The 14,867-nt window shown below is 38.6% G+C and overlaps 3 protein-coding genes across 6 annotated transcripts in view; 1 reads left to right on the plus strand and 2 right to left on the minus strand.

Annotated features, from left to right (window-relative positions):
• LOC144641571 (GTP-binding protein Rit2-like) overlaps positions 1–14,867 on the minus strand; it is a 158,510-nt gene that overhangs the window by 53,185 nt on the left and 90,458 nt on the right. The window lies entirely within an intron of this gene.
• The window catches only part of LOC144641530 (uncharacterized), a 60,602-nt gene that overhangs the window by 36,795 nt on the left and 8,940 nt on the right, over positions 1–14,867 (plus strand). The window contains exon 6 of one of the 4 annotated variants that reach the window (XM_078500563.1): positions 467–529. The exons of 2 other annotated variants lie outside the window; for them this stretch is intronic. The gene's annotated coding sequence lies outside the window, so the exon portion shown is untranslated. Of the gene's footprint in view, positions 1–466; positions 530–14,867 lie in introns of those variants that run through there. One more of the 4 variants, XM_078500571.1, reaches the window with a different exon arrangement.
• LOC144640219 (von Willebrand factor A domain-containing protein 2-like) overlaps positions 1–14,867 on the minus strand; it is a 36,818-nt gene that overhangs the window by 4,276 nt on the left and 17,675 nt on the right. The gene's annotated exons all lie outside the window — the stretch shown is intronic.

The raw sequence follows: 14,867 nt of genomic DNA on the forward strand, positions 1-14,867 counted from the left end.
TAAAAGGCATACCAGATGTAACAAATTCTCAGGTATCACATCAGTATAAGATTTTTATTCTACAGAAGCCTCTTTTAATATAATGTACAACTCTTGTAGACCCCCCTACTGAGAAATTTAAAACAGCTTCGTTTTTTGGAATATTTTACATAACAACAACACTTTAATATTTAGAACAATGAAAGAAGTTATATAATAATATAATAATAATATTTAGAAACCAACATTTAATATTTATAAAATTCTAAGATTGAACTAAGCGAGTGAATACTGGAGTGTTCTTTTTAGTTCTCGTTCATTTCATCACACACCCACATTCCTGGAGGACACGGTTTCCTGGCATCTTTCTGTACGTGCCGTAGGGAAGTGTCTTCTTTCGCCGTGTTGTCAAAGGACGGTTCATTCAGTACTGTAGCCTTAATAGTAACCCCTTGGGCTTCCTTGATAATCTCGGATCTCTTTCCAGTTGAACAGGTCCAGACCCCTGGCGGACAAGCATCATTAGAGGCCTGGGACGGGTTTAACTTTGTCACACGACCATCTTGGCTGGATTTCATTAGAGCTGTCTTTAACATCTGCTTCAACATTCTCTTCTTTTTACAAACCCACATTCCTGGCGGACAATCTTCTGGGTTTTCACTGTCATTTAAATGTCTTGGTTCTTCATTTTCGTCACGTGTCCAAATTCCCGAGGGATAAGAGTTTTCAGTACGTCGTAGAGTCTGCACTCTGGCAATCTCTGATCTCTTTCCGGTTGAGCAGGTCCAGACTCCTGGCGGACAAACTGCGGAGGCCTGGGACAGTTTCAACTTCTCAGTGATAAGACCAGAACGTGCAGAGAGGATGTGAAAAGCGAAGAAAATAACGCAAATGGCTGAAATGTACATTTTGTTAGTTTAGAATAAAGTGGTTGGTGAAACGACTTTTTCAGAAGTTTATCTAGTTTGTTTTGCTATGTTTATAGCTTGGCTTTCTGCCAAATGTAATGATTGAAAGTTCGCTACCCTTCCATCTATTTATTGGCGATTCACAGCTGGGAAACAAAAATGATCTAGAATGCGTGTGTTTGACTTTCAAGTGGTTTCGGCTGCCGGACATTGCCCAAGTAAAGGACATTGAAAATGACATTGAAACTGACCTACGCATTTTCCCTGACAATGAAATCCTGAACATGTCGAAACGTTGTATTTTGTTATGGCTAATTATTGAATTGAAAATTTATCCAGAAGCTTTGCTTAATTATCTGAATTTTAGTCATATCTGTAAAGAACGAACCAGAATATTCCGTAATGATAAATTTACATTGTACATCGTTGGGTCAAGAAAGCGTTAAAATATATTTGAGTTGTTTAGTTGAAGACGATTTGTAATCACTTCGACGTTCGACTGTAAAAGAGGTTTTGAGTTATTGAGCAACTGTGACGCAAGAGGTATGCGCCGTCGCCGTCTTGGATTTGAACGAGAGTGAAGACCCTGCGCATGCGTTTAACTGGTTTGACAACTGTCGCGTTGAGCGAATTTTATTTTAGGTTTCCTTCGTAACACAACATCTGCCAACATGGCGGCTATAATCCCTTTCCTTTTTCCACCTGTTCTCGGGAATCTCAAGTGACGTAATACACGCGGGACTGTACAAATGTTGCTTTTCGTGGAGTGATTTCTCTATGACATTAACCGCTGATCACGTGCGAAGAAGACACGTAACTAAAGTGGTACCTTGAATTGAGGCGTGATCGATAGAATGATAAAACCAGAGTCTGAACTCCCAGACCTCCCTTTAAGGACCAACAAAATATTGCTTCCAATAACTCTAAAAGATGATTCATTTCCTCGAAACTATTACCATTCAATAATTATATATTGTTGTTGTTGCTCATTCAAGTTAGGTGACTTTTAAAAAGAAACGAGGAAATAGTTAAGACAAGTAAAAGTGAGTAGCGTAACGTTTCTTGTTGTAAGACGTGTTGCGTGACAGTCAAAGAACATCTGGAAGATCACGCCACAGGTGTTACATCACAAAACTCGTTAGGCGACTTCCTCACAAGAGTGGGCACCAAAACGTGGCTTTTTAAAGATGTCAAGTCGGGTTTTACGAACTGTTACAAAAAAGGAATCAAATACATTTTTATTACAGAAAACTATTGTTTTTACAAACTCTGCTGAGCACAATTTCGATTATGCTTGTTGGGATTTCGGGTTGTTTTACCAAGTTCATCTGAGTGGACTAAGAATCTCGATCACAAAAATATTATATCTGTTTGTGACTCTCTGCTGTTGGTTATAACACAAGTAGCCCAAGCTAGTACGGTCACCCATCGAGCTTGGGCTACGTGTGCTTGTAAGGGCTGAAGAGAAGACCTGATTATTAATTTTGTTTGACGAGTTAAAGTAGAAAATCATTTTATTGACATTAAAAGGCATACCAGATGTAACAAATTCTCAGGTATCACATCAGTATAAGATTTTTATTCTACAAAAACCTCTTTTAATCTAATAGTACAATTCTTGTAGACCTCTTTTACTACTGAGAAATTTAAAAAAGCTTCGTTCTTTTGGAATATTTTACATAACAACAACACTTTATATTCATAACAATGAAAGAAGTTATATAATAATATAATAATAATATTTACAAAGCAACATTTAATATTTATAAAATTCTAAGATTGAACTAAGCGAGTGAATACTGGAGTGTTCATTTCAGTTCTCGTTCATTTCATCGCACACCCACATTCGTGGAGGACACGGTTTCCTGGCATCTTTCTGTACGTGCCTTAGGGAAGAGTCTTCTTTCGCCTTGTTGTCAAAGGACGGTTCATTCAGTACTGTAGCCTTAATAGTAACTGCTTGGGCTTCCTTGGTAATCTCGGATCTCTTTCCAGTTGAACATGTCCAGACTCCTGGTGGACAAGCATCGTTAGAGGTCTGGGACGGGTTTAACTTGGCCACACGACTATCTTGGCTGGATTTCATGAGTGCTGTCTTTAGCATCTGCTTCAACATTCTCTTCTTTTTACAAACCCACATTCCTAGCGGACAATCTTCTGGTTTTTCACTGACATTTAAATGACTAGGTTCTTCATTTTCGTCACGTGTCCAAATTCCCGAGGGATAAGAGTTTTCAGTACGTCGTAGAGTCTCCACTCTGGCAATCTCTGATCTCTTTCCGGTTGAGCAGGTCCAGACTCCTGGCGGACAAACTGCGGAGGCCTGGGACAGTTTCAAGTTCTCAGTGAGCGGGCCAGAACGGACTGAGTGGATGTAAAAGGCGCAGAAAATAACGCACATGGCTGAAATGTACATTTTGTTAGTTTAGAATAAAGTGGTTGGTGAAACGACTTTTTCAGAAGTTTATCTTTGCTATGTTTATAGCTTGGCTTTCTGCCAAATGTAATGATTGAAAGTTCGCTAACCTTCCGTCTATTTATTGGCGATTTACAGCTGGGAAACAAAAATGATGTAGAATGAGTGTGTTCGACTTTCAAGTGGTTTCGGCTGCCGGACATTGCCCAAGTAAAGGACATTGAAAATGACATTGAAACTGACCTACGCATTTTCCCTGACAATGACATCCTGAAGATGTCGAAACGTTGTATTTTGTTATGGCTAATTATTGTATTGAAAATTTATCGAGAAGCTTTGCTTAATTATCTGAATTTTAGTCATATCTGTAAAGAACGAACCAGAATATTCCATAATGATAAATTTACATTGTACATTGTTGTGTCAAGAAAACGTTAAAATATATTTGAGTTGTTTAGTTGAAGACGATTTGTAATCACTTGGACGTTCGACTGTAAAAGAGGTTTTGAGTTATTGAGCAACTGTGACGCAAGAGGTATGCACCGTCGCCGTCTTGAATTTGAACGAGAGTGAAGACCCTGCGCATGCGTTTAACTGGTTTCACAACTGTCGCGTTGGGCGAATTTTATTTTAGGTTTCCTTCGTAACACAACATCTGCCAACATGGCGACTATAATCCCGTTTCCTTTTTCCACCTGTTCTCGGGAATCTCAAGTGACGTAATACACGCGGGACTGTACAAAAGTTGCTTTTCGTGGAGTGATTTCTCTATGACATTAACCGCTGATCACGTGCGAAGAAGACACGTAACTAAAGTGGTACCTTGAATTGAGGCGTGATCGATAGAATGATAAACCAGAGTCTGAACTCCCAGACCTCCCTTTAGGGACCAACAAAATCTTGCTTCCAATAACTCTAAAAGATGATTTATTTCCTCGAAAATAACACCATTCAATAATTATATATTGTTGTTGTTGCTCATTCAAGTGAGGTAACTTTTAAAAAGAAACGAGGAAATAGTTAAGACAAGTAACAGTTAGTAGCGTAACGTTTCTTGTTGTAAGACGTGTTGCGTGACGGTCAAAGAACATCTGGAAGATCACGCCACAGCTGTTACATCACAAAACTCGTTAGGCGACTTCCTCACAAGAGTGGGCACCAAAACGTGGCTTTTTAAAGATGTCAGTCGGGTTTTACGAACTGTTACAAAAAAGGAATCAAATACATTTTTATTAAAGAAAACTATTGTTTTTATAAAGTCTGCTGAGCATAATTTCGATTATGCTTGTTGGGATTTCGGGTTGTTTTACCAAGTTCATCTGAGTGGACTAAGAATATCGATCACAAAAATATTATATCTGTTTGTGACTCTCTGCTGTTGGTTGTGACACAAGTAGCCCAAGCTAGTACGGACACCCATCGAGCTTGGGCTACGTGTGGTTGTAAGGGCCGAAGAGAAGACCTGATTATTAATTTTGTTTGACGAGTTAAAGTAGAAAATCATTTTATTGACATTAAAAGGCATACCAGATGTAACAAATTCCCAGGTATCACATCAGTATAAGATTTTTATTCTACAGAAACGTCTTTTAATCTAATAGTACAACTCTTGTTGACCTCTCTCACTACTAAGAAATTTAAAACAGCTTCGTTCTTTTGGAATATTTTACATAACAACAACACTTTCTATTTACAACAATGAAAGGTGTTATATAATAATATAATAATAATATTTACAAACCAACATTTAATATTTATAAAATTCTAAGATTGAACTAAGCGAGTGAATACTGGAGTGTTCATTTCAGTTCTCGTTCATTTCATCGCACACCCACATTCCTGGAGGACACGGTTTCCTGGCATCTTTCTGTACGTGTCGTAGGGAAGAGTCTTCTTTCGCCGTGTTGTCAAAGGACGGTTCATTCAGTACTGTAGCCTTAATAGTAACCCCTTGGGCTTCCTTAATAATCTCGGATCTCTTTCCAGTTGAACATGTCCAGACTCCTGGTGGACAAGCATCGTTAGAGGTCTGGGACGGGTTTAACTTGGCCACACGACCATCTTGGCTGGATTTCATGAGTGCTGTCTTTAACATTTGCTTCAACATTCTCTTCTTTTTACAAACCCACATTCCTGGCGGACAATCTTCTGGTTTTTCACTGTCATTTAAATGTCTAGGTTCTTCATTTTCGTCACGTGTCCAAATTCCCGAGGGATAAGAGTTTTCAGTACGTCGTAGAGTCTGCACTGTGGCAATCTCTGATCTCTTTCCGGTTGAGCAGGTCCAGACTCCTGGCGGACAAACTGCGGAGGCCTGGGACAGTTTTAACTTCTCAGTGATAAGACCAGAACGTGCAGTGAGGATGTGAAAAGCGAAGAAAATAACGCACATGGCTGAAATATACATTCTGTAGTTTAGAATTAAGTGGTCGGTGAAACGACTTTTTCAGAGGAGTTTGTTCTTGTTATGTTTATAGCTTGGCTTTTTGCCAAATGAAATAATTGAAAGTTCGCTGGCCTTTTATCTTTTTATTGGCGATCACAGATGGGGAACAGCAACGTTCTATTTTGGTAACAGGTTGCATGTGTTCAATAACGAACATCTTCCCATCTGTTGCCAGTGTAAACAAGGCATTGCTTAAGCAAAATATATTTAACATGAAATATTTGTTTTCCATCATAATGAGTGAAAAATACTATCGTAACGTAAAAATTACAACTATTTTAAAGGGCGATGGACAAGCTAAGCTAATGTCTAAGCTACAACCTAAGATAAAAAAAAAATTGTTTTCAAGCGAACACGATTTGCAATCATGTAATCTAAAGAGGGTTAAGTGTTTCCTTATTGAGTGATAGATCTGAGTAATTATTGAGTAATAGATCTGAGATCTGCGTAATGCGTGATATCGTGATATTACTATTTAAAAAGAAATGTTTACAGAAGTAGTGAAGAAACAATGTAATAAGTATTGTAAGTAGCATTGTAAGTAGTGTATGTATTTGAGTTGTTAGTAGTGTTCTTTGAGTTGCAATAAATGAATTAAAAAAAAGCTAAGCTAAGGTCTAAGCTACAACCTAAGATAAAAAAAATTTAAATGTTTTCAAGCGAACACGATTTGCAATCATTTAATATCAAAAGGGTTAAGTGTTTCCTTGTTGAGTAATAGATCTGAGTAATTATTGAGTAATACTGATCTGAGATCTGCGTAACTACCATCTTAAATCTGAACGACAGAGAGGACCCTGGGGAGTAGCTTGTATGGTTTGTCAATAAGGTGTTTGTTGTTACGTCTTTGATCTCCTCGTGAGCATAAACTTGTCAAAAATTAAATTTTAATTGATGGAATCTGTGCCGTATACGTTTAATATTGAACGAGTAATTACACGGGGAAGAACGTCAAATTTACTTACCGTTGTATGGCTGGGTGGTAAGCATACAAACATTTTATTTATATTTTAAAATATATTGAAGCTCGTGCACTCCTATGGCTTACACTGGATGTTCTGTGATGTTAAGGAATAACTTTTTTTTTGTAAACCCAACTATTTCTGGTTTCGGCGCAAGAATATTCTCTTTAGTTGAAGATGCGGCGGAGCGTTTTGGAACGTAAAGGGGGAGTGGGGGGGGGGGGGGGGGGGTCAGACTGTCCCAAAGATACTCGGAATGTTTTCATACTTGGAGCATTTTTTCCCGTTCTATCAATTTTTCTGGGTAGTTTCTAGACCGAAAATTTCGGAAGATTCTCCGATTGTTGTTCAAAGACCATACGAACGTTTCCGATCATTTTTCGAACTTTTCCGAAGATAAACGAAGTTTCTCGAAAATTTTCAAGAAAGTTTCGAAGATGTTTAAACTTTCGATCGTTCAGCATTAAAAATCCATCAGCAGAAAAGACGTCATCGGTTTCTTCACGATTGTTCTCAATGAAAGAAATTCCTTTCATTTAACAAGTCTTGGCCTTAATTTTTTAATGACATTTCAGAAGATCTTACTTCATGGTGCTCTTTTGTCGTTGAAGGGCAGAAAATGTAGGCTCTGAAGTTGCCAATGTCAAAGATAACGTCAAAAACAATCTAAACAGTTTGTGGATCGCTACTAGTGGCGTTCTCGAGAAAGAAGGTTTCTTGAAATCCTACAACATATTACTCCGCCAAAAACGATCCTGTTGAATCGATTTGTGAAAAGATCACGAGACGGAATATTATGACAAACCAATTTAACGCTGCGCTCGCGATATTTTTGACACAAAAACGTGGGGGCTGTGCACCCCCAAATTTTCGTTTTGGGGGACTACAGCCCCCCTGCCCCCTGCTCCGCCGCCTATGGTTGTAAGTCTTTGTACTCATTCAATCGATTTCTTTCGTATGTCCCTGACTGAACGTTTCAAAGTAGCTCCAACTTGTCGTTACCTTTTTATAACAAAATACAAGATACTGATGATAAAAATGTTGGAACTGGTCATCTCAGGTGAAACGTGTTGTCTTAAAACCACATTCTGCCAAGGTGACTGAAATTTTGAAAGTGGACTTAAATTTTCGTGAGCAAAATAAGCACCTGAGGAGACCATTAATTGCAAATCACGTGGCGGGATGAAAAGGAAGAGAAAAATACATCGGATTTCTTCATTTATCAGTTTTGAGAAAAACAATGATACAAAAAATAAGGTAGCAAAATGGAAAATATATATAACGTGGGGATTTAATTTTTTAACTCATTAAGATATTGGGGAGGGGAATACTGCCTAATATGATTTTTGTGGAAAGACGTGTTGCGTGACAGTAAACGAACACCTGCAAAGGATATTACCACAGGTGTGACGTCACAAACCAAAAGAGGCAACGTCATGTGACTAAACACCTTAATGTCGTAAGTCACTAAACAGTGGTTTACCAACTGTTTGTTTTTATATCACCAAACTTGCTTTAACCTCTCTGTTAAACTTTAAGTCCTTTTCTTTGAATGAGCCTTTCTCTTATGGACCTTATGCGGCTTAGTCCGCGGGAAAAATAAATCGTCTTTTTCTTGCAAACGTATGATGACCTATCAATTTTTCTCATAATTTGGGTGTAACGATCAAGTTCTTTCTGTAAAACGAAAACAGATCAATTCCTAGCAAAATGAAAAACATAAAATGAGGTTTAAAAATGTTAAATCGTTTAAGGAAGGGCGTGTTGCGTGACAGTCAACGAACATCTGCAGAGGATACTACCACAGGTGTGACGTCACAAACAACCTTACGAAAAAAGGTTACCGTATTTACTCGAATAAGCGCCGCGGCGCTTTTTAAATTTTTCGCGCCTCAAGTGCGGCGCTTATTCGAGGGCGGCGCTTATTTGAGGGCGGCGCTTATTTAAAATTTGGACGCTACAAAGAATCTTATCTTTTACAGTTATTGAAAAGAGCGTCTCTTGATCGCAGTATTTGTCTCTTGCTGAGACAGAAGTGGCGCTAGCTGTCGTGGCAAAGTTTGCGGTCTTCACAACATCTACAGAACTACGTATTGTAAGAGTGCTGAATAGAAAAACTAATGGGAGAGCGATAAAACAATCACTCATAACTGCAAAACATCGCTTTTAATGCAAAGAAATGCTCAAGCTTGTTTTAGAGTTGCTTTGTAGTGCCGTTAAAAGTTAAACGAAATTCTTCAAATAAGCGCCGCATCGGAACTGCGGCGCTTATTCGGGGGCGGCGCTTATTCGAGTAAATACGGTACCCTATGTGACTCAACACCTTAATGTAGTTAATCATTAAAAAGTATTTTTAATCGGGCGTGGCCGATTTATAGTTTACCCTTTGGTCGTCCTAGAGCGTAGTCTCCTGGCGCGGCCAAAAAGACGGGGATAGCTTGGGGTTGCTACAAAACCGCTACGGGTGACGCATACCGCAATGGTTTTCATTTTAGTTTTGACAGGAAATCGTTGCAGGCACACTTGGTCGACTTTTGGGTTAATGTGTAATCAGGTTGTGTTTTTTTGCTTCGGCGGAAGGACAGAGAAAAAAAGCTTACGGGGCAAAGTACAGTATGGGGCCCAGTTCTCGGCCACTTTTGACGTAAACTTGTATTTCTTACCTCAGAAGAACCGCAGGAACTTGAAATTTCTCCCAGAGCTAGCTACATTATTCAGCTTTTTGGTGTAAAGCTATCGACCGGTCAAAAATTAATTTGCCCGAGCAATAATAAAAATAAAAGCTCCATTTGTGGGCCCAGTTCTCGGCCACTTTTGACGTAAACTTGTATTTCTTACCCCAGAAGAACCGCAGGAACTTGAAATTTCTCCCAGAGCTAGCTACATTTTCAGCTTTTTGGTGTAAAGCTATCGACCGGTCAAAAATTAATGCCCGAGCAATAATAAAAATAAAAGCTCCATTTGTGGGCCCAGTTCTCGGCCACCTTGGCCCAGTTCTCGGCCATGCAAAACTTGTATTCTTACCTCAGAAGAACCGCAGGAACTTGAAATTTCTCCCAGAGCTAGCTACATATTCAGCTTTTTGGTGTAAAGCTATCGACCGGTCAAAAATTAATTTGCCCGAGCAATAATAAAAATAAAAGCTCCAGTGGGCCCCCGGCCCTAAAGCTCTTTAAAAAATCTCAATTGATTTTCACAGTCATAAAATCACTCTTACCTATTTTACTATATCGATCCCAAATTTTTTTATGATGCTTTTTTTCTTTAGAAAAGAAGGTTTAACCGCCTAGTTGCCCTATGTGCAGGTTCTGGCAAACGCATTGTGTGACCCGTGATTTAGATGTTTATTTTGCAGTGAAAAGGTCTTGAAAGATTTAGGTGTTGTAGAAATAACAGACAAGACAAGAGTCAGCTCAAAACTTAGAGATAAATTGAACTTTATTTTTAAAACATTTATTTCTTTCATTCTGCAGCAGCAGATGAAATTATATTAAAAACCAAGCGCTAAGCTGTGATAGCGAGCAGGGTGGCCGAGAACTGGCAAATACGCAAACGTCGCAAGAAAAAATTTCGAAGTAAATTAAGACCAAAAAATACAACGGTTCAACGAAAAGTTAACTAAAGCAGAAAGCTGAATTATTTTACGTTTCACATGCCAAAAATTAGCTCGTATGGTGGGGGCTTTTGGATAAAATACGAATTTAACTACATCCATGAATTTGGAGCCGTAAACAAACAACTTTTTCGGGAATGCAAATTCACCTACCTCCGCGTAAACTCGACGTGTGAGCTTTCTATATCGAATTGAACGATCAAACTCAAGATACTTAAAGCACATGAATCAGTCTATCGTTTGAAGGAAATACCTTTTTCTTTTGATTCAACTGGAGTGTGAAAAAACGCGTTAAACACAAAGTGGCTGAGAACTGGACCCGGCCGAGAACTGGGCCCCATACTGTACTGATATTCACCATGTGAAATTGCACTTACTTTGACAAGTTAAAGTTATTTTTGTAAATGAAAAAGGTAACGTCATGATGTCACGCAGTGTTTTTTTAGCAAACTAGATGGTTTCTTTTCTGACTATGAATGGGGGTGTGATTGCGGTATATTTTTTGAGCCTGACTCCGCCGTAAAACTTTTTTTTTATTTAGCAAGAACTGTGTCGATTTCCATTTCTGAAAATTGGTCGTCAAGTCGTTTGTGAAAAGAGTAGAAGTTTGTACAGCATTTTGGAAATTTTAGATTTGGTTAGTAAGACGCCGAAGATGAGCAAAAATTGGGAAGTACAGTATATAGGAATAATGACAAATGGAAAAGGTCAACTGAAAAATGAAAATAGAATTATTTTTTAATTAAATTTACGCGGATTGATCATATATCACGGCTTTGAAATCTTCAAATAATAGAAATCCTTTCTTCCTTTTGATCTTATTTTTTTTCATGTATTATATGAAAGTGTTTTGGAAGAAAAAAAAAGTTTGTTATTTTTAGACGTGATAATTGGCTAAAATATCCGAATTTTTCTTTGAAATTAGATAAATTTTTTGAATGAAAGTAGATGAATAAAAAATAAGAAAATTATAAGTTTTTCAAAATTATTTCCTATTTTGAAGGCAGGATTTAAGAGTGCTGGTAAACGGCTGTATTTTTTTATACGGATCTTATTTAGTTTCGAACGCTCTAATTTTTGAAAGGTTAAAAAGGTTAAACCGGGCGGTTAGAGTTTTTTGGGTAGAAAGGTAGGTGGTCAAAAAAAATTTAGAAAGGAATGATGTAGTACACGTAAGTCGGAGGTTCGTAGAGGTTGCGTAGTGGCGGCATCGGATTTTATAATGATATAGCTATCGGGGGATATTAAAATGAAGTTTATATTATCTAGAATACCCATAGCCGCACCCGGGGTAAGTAGGGAGGTTTAAATACTAAAGGAGGTTAGACAATAGTAGTAGATAGGAGGAGGAGAGGTGAAAAGGCCGAAGGATAGGCCCGGAAGACCGGCCGGCCTGAGGGGACTAGTCGCGGATAGTAAACGCGGACTGTAAACCGGACTAGTAACGCGGACTAGTAAAGCGGACTTGTAAAACGCGGACTAGTAAAACGCGGACTCAGGTAAAACGCGGACTTGTAAAAGGCGGACTAGTAAAACGCGGACTAGTAAAACGCGGACTTGTAAAACGAGGACTAGTAAAACGCGGACTTGTAAAACGCGGACTTGTAAAACGAGGGCTTGTTAAGCACGGACTTGTAGAACGCGGACTTGTAAAACAAGCGCTTGTAAATCGGATAAAACTAAACGGTTTAGCGAGCGAAACAATTTGTGTTTGAAGCTCTTGTGTGTTTCTTCGACGGCATATTTCTAGCTTTTTTGAGCACTCTATGGTCTGTTTTAGCGTGGAGATGTTTTTGCAGTATAGCACATGTTCGTTCTGCAAACCCCTACTAAAACAACGGGATTGATGCTATGAGTTGTGTGCATATGTTTCTTTCTTTCCACTACTTGACGTCTGTTGAGTGCAGTCGTTTGTATTGCTCGCACGAGGTAGAACGGGGCCCGTCCAGAAATCAACAGTCAATCGTAAATAAAGGTGACGGGCCTACACGACTCCTACGTTCGTGACATTAGAATATTTGCCGTTAAATGTTTAAATTCGGTCTTTCGACCTTATTTGCTTCTGACTTCTTTCTGAGGGTACTGTTTTAATTTGGGGGCAGTATGTGGTAAATAAAGGTGACGGGCCTACACGACCCTACGTCGTGACATTAGAACATTTGCCGTTATATTTCAAATTCGGTCTTTCGACCTTATTTGCTTCTGACTTCTTTCTGAGGTTACTGTTTTTTTGAGACATTATGTATTGAAGAGAGCCGTAAGATGATGTGGCCAAGGAATTCGAAGTGTCTAGAGGCGTTTTACAAGTCCGCGTTTTACTAGTCCGCGTTTTACTAGTCCAGTCCAGTCTACAAGTTAAAGACACATCAAGACCACCCCACTGTGAATTGCCAAGCACAGACAAAATTATAGTCAATATCTTATTTTTTTAAGAGAATTCATAAGAACCAAGGCATGTCTTGTCTTGCCTTACATTGACATGCAATAATTTGGAAATACTAAGCCGTAACAGTTTAAGACAGAATCCATCAGGAATTTGATAACATTAATTTTAGTTACGCAAAAATTGAGCACCAGAATAATTTAAATCCTTGTGTTCTTTCATACCTTGTTAAAGGCTTGACATGTGATAACACCAACATAACACCAACAACAGTTCTTTATCAGTGGGGATTGAAGAAAAAAATGGAAACATCATCACACAGTTGACCCCCATGCAAAAACACTCCAGGATGTCACGGGGCTGTTTGGTGTCCGTCTGCCAATTTCTAACTTCAAATTCCAATTTAAATTCACATTAAATTTTCAATATTTCTTAGTTTCTAAATTTTACTAATTCTTTTAAAAAAACTATCACCTGCCAAACATCCCCAAAAATCACTCAAAAAATTACAAAATACCGCAATACATAGATACATGGGATGAGTGAAGTTTCCTTGGATTCCTTGAAACACCAACAAGATATTTCCGTTTAAGGTGGCTGATAATGGTTTCAGTATTTCCCAGTCCTTATACTTTGGTTCAGGACTAAAAGCCTTCATCAATTGCTATTACAGTAATGGTATGAAACAAATGTTCAATCATTCATCAACAAGTTGTGATCATTTTCTTGACAATAGTAGTTCCCCGGTAAACGGTTGTAGTGCTGTCCCATCAAAGTGCAATGCCTGGAAAATACCGAAAAGCACACGACCTTCAGGTGAAACCGCACCTTACAGTATTACCAATACACTGCACTTTGCTAAGTCTTAAAACTTTACATTGTCTAGTCGTCTACTTCAATCGTTTATTTGTATTGTGTGAGATACATTTATAAATTGAAACCATCATGTCATTAAGTAATTATAATAATGCAATCTCGACAACGTTCTAGATATTATATTATGCACACTAATACAGCTCATGCAAGCCCTGTGACTTACACAAACACAGTCGGACTGAGTGCTACTTAAGTAACTGCTTCGTGGTTTCTGCTGTACTGAACCCTGCCTGTCAAGGCAAAGCGCCCGATTTTAAGCTTCTCAAGCTTCTCAATGTTCTTGTTTCTATGTAAATTTAGAGCATTGATTTTCTTCTATGTAAACTAAAGACGCGTTTTTGTCAGCTACTTATCACAAGCGGGCCAATTTATGCATTCGTCGTTCAGCGATACTTAAAATCAAATTCAAGTATTGGGGGTAAGGGTAAAGTCTGTGTCCGAGCCAAGTGGCCCATACAGCCGGAGCTTATCCCAGTTTCTGTAGCATTAAGCTATTAGGAGTATTGCTACTACCCCTGGATGGGATGCTAGTCCATCGCAGGGTTACCCCCCAACTGTAAATTCGCCGGTACCCATTTATACACCTGGGTGGAGAGAGGCACTGTGAGAGTAAAGTGTCTTGCCCAAGAACACAACGCAGCACCCAGGCCAGGGCTCGAACCCGGGCCGTTTGACTCGGAGTCGAGCGCGCTATTCATTAGGCAACCGCGCCTCCCACATTGGGGTTAGTGGTATGGTCACTTAATGCACCCCTCATTAGCACAAATTAAATCTCATGCCCACGAGTGCTGTTACACCACCGAGTTTCTTTCTTCTTTTTTCCCGTTTATGAAATATCATTTTGAGTCAGGTTCGTGTATGAAACTCTTGGCTTGTTTCACACAATAAATGAAGGACCAAAGACATTGCCGTCATTTTACGTCATGCAAAAGTACAAAAGCCTCGTGGCGTTGTCTAAGAGTCTAAGAAAGGTTTTTTTTCATTCAACAGAAATGCCTTCTCAAAAGAAGTTATTCTTTTATTCTCACTGTACACAGAGTTCAATAATTAACATTGATGAAAAGGACAATGACAGATTTTGATAAAAATTTAAAAGTACACAAGGTGTATTATACTTAAACTGTGTTAAAAGCAGGATAAGATGTCTATTAAAAATATCCTTTTTTATTTACATGTAAAGATCTTTCAAGATCTTGAAAAGCTTATCCTTTTTCTCCATGCAGCTTTCCCATCTTTAAAAGTTTTCCATTTCACCGCCACGTTCTATTTACAGAGATAAAAGTT

The sequence above is a fragment of the Oculina patagonica genome, chromosome 1 (assembly GCF_052425735.1).
Source record: "Oculina patagonica isolate OP01 chromosome 1, crgOcupat, whole genome shotgun sequence".
Taxonomy (NCBI): Eukaryota; Metazoa; Cnidaria; class Anthozoa; order Scleractinia; family Oculinidae; genus Oculina; species Oculina patagonica.